Source organism: Sciurus carolinensis, chromosome 8 (genome assembly GCF_902686445.1).
Source record: "Sciurus carolinensis chromosome 8, mSciCar1.2, whole genome shotgun sequence".
Taxonomy (NCBI): Eukaryota; Metazoa; Chordata; class Mammalia; order Rodentia; family Sciuridae; genus Sciurus; species Sciurus carolinensis.
Window position 1 is genome coordinate 39,450,606 of NC_062220.1, and position 5,655 is coordinate 39,456,260.

A 5,655-nucleotide genomic window follows, 5' to 3' on the forward strand; every position below is an offset into this window, starting at 1 on the left:
TAAAATATGAAAAAAAGAATCTGATGATAGCTCTATTTTCCTTTAATAAAATGAATATATATTCATAGTTTGTTTCCAATTTTGGGTCATCCATGGATCCCAAGTGAAAATATTGTGTTCTATAACAAAACACCTGATTTTTCAGAAAAGGATGATAATAAAATATATGGAAAATACATTGGACTTCTCAAAAGAAATATAGATTAATGAGTTTGTTAAAAGGAAGCTTAGAAATTTTGGAGGGAGGATGGTTACATATGGCATTGGAAATGGAGTTTATCTATTAAATGAGAAATTTTATTTCCACAGGTGAATGCTTTTATAGCAACAAAAATCCTCCACTGACCTCCAAATCTCTTCTGTGAGATATCTTCTCAAGTTTTCCCATAATTTCAAATGAAGTGACTCAGTGTTAGTGAAAATAAAATGGCTCTTCTCCCCACATCTCTTGTATTTTAGGATCCTTCCCAAAATGCCAGGTTTTGACAACAGACACATAAACAAGAGGTACAAAGTCCTCACATTCATCACCTTGGCATTTGCATGAAAAAAAAAAAAGAGGCACACTAACCAAGATAATTTTAGATAGTGATTGGTGCTATTAAATGGATAAAATGTTCACCTGATAAGTGACAGGAGGAAAGCCTCTCTAGAATGCAATACTAATCTGAAATCCCAAGGAATGAGAAAGTCAGCTGAGGGAAGATTTGAGCAGAGGTTCTTCAGCAAAAGGAACCTTAAATAAAGTGAGATGAGGTGAGCGCATGCTTGGCACGTTCAAGGAACACAGATATGGTTGACATGGTTGGGTGTGTTAATGGTAAGACAAAGTCAGAGAGGAAGGTTGGGTGCGGACCATATAGGATCCTACATGTGATGTAAAGGAGTTTGAATTTTATTCTAAATGTGACAAGTTGTTAGAGTGTTTTAAGCCAGAAAATGAGTAGAACAGTCAAATGTGTATATATATATACACACATATATATATTTTAATATTAGTTCATGTCTTTTATTAACTCATACACATTACTTGTCTTCTGGTTTGTTGAAGCAGTAAGTCAGACAACACTTGCCACAATAATCACAATAAGGTCTGTCAAAGTGGCTGGACATAAAACCTCTAGAACCACATTCATCTGAAGGGCACTCCTGGCGAAGGCAACTCATTTTGCTATTTTCATCCACCTTATAGTATTTCAGGACAGCCAACTTAATCTTTTTTCTCTTATGCTTGTTCTTCCTGGGAGTGGTGTAAGACTTCTTTTCTTAGCACCACCACGAAGCCTCAGCACAAGATAAAGACTGGACTCCTTCTGAGTGTTGTAGTCAGATAAAGTATGTCCATCTTTCAGTTGCTTATCAGCAAAGATCAGTCTTTACTGATCAGGAGGAATTCCTTCCTCATCCTGGATCTTGGCTTTTACATTTTCTATAGTGTCCGAGGGTTCAACCTTGAGTCTGATAGTCTTCCCCATAAGGGTTTTAATGAAAATCTGCATCTCGGCGGCATTCCTACCACAGATGGCAGATTGGAAAGATTATTTTGTCTGTTGTGATCTTTATTCAATTGTAACCCAATAGAATGTGCATTATTTCCTCAGGTTAGATATATGGAAATATCTACTGTCGGGTATTTGACAATGCAAGTTGTAATCTGTACATAAAAATATAACTAACAATATAATTTTTCAAAGAGTTATGACTAAAAAGTAATGAATAACAATGTGAGACTTCAAAAATCTTTGATTCTTTCTATACCTATGAGAGCTCTAACCCCTTCCCTCAATAGATACTTATTATACTACTTCTATATGGCAGGTACTCTTACAGACTAGCACTTTTAAAACTCAAACACTTTTTTTCTGCTTTTCTTTCTCAATTCATTGTTAATTAATATTTTTATAAAATATAATAAAATAAGTTATTAGAAAAATGAATTTTAGGCATACAAGATACTGACTTAATTTATTATTAAAAGAGTCAATAAGCATAAAATTATAATATCAATAATTTAAGGGAAATCAAAGGGGGAAAGTAGTATAATAAATTACAAAATAGTAGCTGTTTTTTATTAAAATTGTGTACATGGCAATTGATATAGAGAATTTCTAACACGTTCCACAATGGCAGCTAGACCATTCAGAGAAATGGCCATTTCCCATACTAAATTCCTGTTCATAAAGTGTGTTTGTTCATACACTTTGAACAACACTAATATATTAATATTTAGAGATTTTAGTGCAATAAATAAACTTGCTTCTTACTTTGTAAATTGTCCAACCAAGGTTGTATTGACAAGAATATTACTTGCAAGGGATTATAGTTCTTCTGAATGGTTTCTGTTTAGTTTTAATAACCCTCAAATACCCAAATCAGTCTCAAAGAGAAATATTGATGGAAATGAAATTTGAGATTTAAAAACAATTTTGACAAGCTCAGAATATTCATTTTTATCTTCTATCCAAAATGAGACACTTATTTATTTTTAAGATTCATTGTGAGCTTTTTGTTATAGCCAGATCTATCAACTTATCCTATAAAAGGATTGTTAAAACTCAGACTGGGCTATTCCTTGTCAAATGAGTGTAGGACACAAATATAGACCTATGAGAGGAGTCTACCAATCATACCTTGGATGCCACAAGTAAATTGCCATGATAATGTCTAAGTCCTTACTTCAATTTTGGCTCTTTTCTCATCACAAAACAGTAAACATCAGTTTTTAGATTCATACCAGTATGTGAACTCTAAGTGTGAGTACTATTCTAGATTACCTTTTCTATGATGAGAAATAAAACTGTATATTTTCAAAATCATTGAATTTGCTGTACAAAGATGCTTGCTGTTCACTACTGTTGTAGGTAGTAAATATTAGATATAGCAGCAATAAAACTCGGTGTTAACATGGCAAGATTGCTCTCCAGGTGAAAAAAGGAGTTTGGGGCAATTTATGTCTCTGACTTCATAGCTATTTCAAATATATGGGATTTATTCTAAGATAGAGTTTTCTACAGTGATTATCTATTTATAAGTACTTGGATCACTCTCTTGGGTTATTCCTCTCAAGGAAAGAAAGATACTAAAGTAATCTGGTATGTAACAAAACCTATTAGGACCTTTTAAAAACTCATTTAAAACAATGCTATAATTTCAACTTTTATTAGGTCAAATGACTATTTATATAAATGGAATTATAACCATCCCGGAGCTGGCTCAGGTCTGAGAAAATCAGTTGGACTCATTTCTCCACACTCACCGTTCAGGAATGAGAGGTTGGTAGTTGAAATCAATCTTTCTGGAAGTATTTACATGAGGAAATCAGCCAACACTACTAATTACAGCTCTTTTATTTTCCCCAGAGTGATATAAACATTTACTAGTATAACACTGATTGTAATAAATGCAAATTTCATATTTCTTTAGAGTAAGATGAGTTGACAAAATGAGATTATAAAATCTGAAATATTTCATGTGCTATTTTCAAGATGGTTTTATTCATGATCTTTTTGTACTACGTTAAGAACAAGAAAATCCCTTCCTGCATTATATGAGACAATCAACCATTCAGTTTGAATTGATATTATTGCTTCTATGTTTGTTCATGCTAGTATACACACACCATAAGTAAGAGTACATACAAACGATAAGAATAGCATGATGCATAAAATAAATAAAAAGAATAATAGTATTTATGTATGTATGTGTTCAATTTTTTTCATATGTGATTTAATAATTATTGGCTTGAATTTACTGGCAAAACTTCACTAATGTAAGCAACAGCAAAAACTAGAGATGGTAAAAAATATTGAAACAATAGGAGAAACACAAGTTACTGTACCAGTTGAAAGATATAGTATTAGAATTCATGGCTTACATCTATAAACAAATGGCAGACTATACCAAAGAACTTAAATTCATCACTGAGAAATTATGTTATTTTTTTAAAAGGAATTGTTATTTTTAAAAACAAAATGTTAAAGGAAATAAAAGGGTTTTAATAAATGTTTGGTGAATTGGTATGCCAATGGTTACCAAACAAATAATTACAGAGATGAGCAAGTTGTCTCTCTGGCTAGAGAACAATTACGACCTAAGGACTACATTACATCATTCCAATCTGTGATTCTAAACTGAACATTGTGTGTGACTATTGTTCCTTAAAACATATGCCTATGGCCACAGGAAAAAGCCAGCACATTCATGACTCACCATCATAGACATCCTAATTTAGTGTGTGTCAACCTTGAGGGCACTCGGGCAGCAAACCCAGTTTCTGATATCAGAAATTTCATAAATCATTAACATCCATCTTGTTTTATTCATTTATTCTCCTAATTAAGGAAAACTGGTACAAACCAATTTGGAAATGAGAATAGTTCCCAACTTTAGGATAAACTAGTTTTTAAATATTGTGAAAATGTTTACAGAAAAACTGTTTAATACATTTGTTTCAATCTCATCTTGCAACATTATCTGTTTAAAAGAAACCTTAAGAGTTGCTGTACTTTCCCTTTAATGGTTATCTTCCTTATGCTCTTTGAATTTGAGCTGATTTTCACAGCACAGCAAAAATAAGATCTTGTGGAGAGATAAATGCTACTTAAAATAATAAAATACAGAATTAAGATATTCTTATATGTACTCTTCTTCTTTGGTAAGGATTTATTATATTGAAAGATATCTTTTTAGTAACTAGGAATCCAAAGCCTTCTGTTTTTCAAATTACATAAAGGGATAATCTCTCTATTCTCAGCTTCTTGCAATCTTTTCTTATTAAAGAAGAAAAAAGGCCACATCACAATGGTACTCATGAGCTAGTTAATATTCTTCTTTTCTTAAGGGAACTGTGGATTCCCTGACACTTGCAGCCTTTAATCACTATCAGTGATGGCTTAGTACCCAATAGTTTTATCAGCTATAAATATCTTCCTTACACATTTCCTGCTTTCAAAGACAAAGTAAGGCTTTTGTCAATATTAACAATAGTCATTTAGCAACTAAAAATCTTTCTTAAAATATAAAGACTATGCCAAAATTTCAATCCATGCAAAAACAGAAGAAAAGCAAGATGTTCTCTTTGTTTCTCTTTGTTCTTTTTATTATTGATTCATTAATCTTCTAAATTAAAAACTGAAGTGACTAAATCTGACAGTGTTCTTGGGGTTTTTCAAAAAGCTGCATAATTGTAATCAACAAGATTATAACTTCTTCATTTGAGGTGGCTTTCTTTTCACAGGATTAGAATATACTTGCCACTAAACACTAATAGTAAATAAGATGAAAGACTAATAAAAATATGTGTTCGAGAGGCATGCTCCCAGGCATAATTATATATTCATGTCATAAATTTAACTTCATCTAAGAGATTTAAAAAGAGCTGTATTATTCCTGCATTGTCACATATATTCCCCAATGAAGAATGTATCACTGCTCTTCCCATTTTCTGGATGAGGCAAGAGAGTGGAGAACAATGGAAATTGAACTATACTTGTTCAGTGCCAAAACTTTCTACCTAGTAGAGATTTTAAATCAAACATCACTCAAAACCCATATTCTTCAACTCTAGGATATATAGCCTCCTTTAGATAGCTGTTAGGAAGTTTTAAAACTATCTCTTTTGGTGGATACTTTAAGAGTCACTGTAAATACAGTGTT

At 32.1% G+C, this 5,655-nt stretch overlaps 1 pseudogene; it reads right to left on the minus strand.

The window, feature by feature from the left end:
- Positions 1-1,026: 1,026 nt before the first annotated feature.
- On the minus strand, positions 1,027-1,499 carry LOC124990791 (ubiquitin-40S ribosomal protein S27a-like; annotated as a pseudogene).
- Between the last annotated feature and the right edge of the window lie 4,156 nt (positions 1,500-5,655).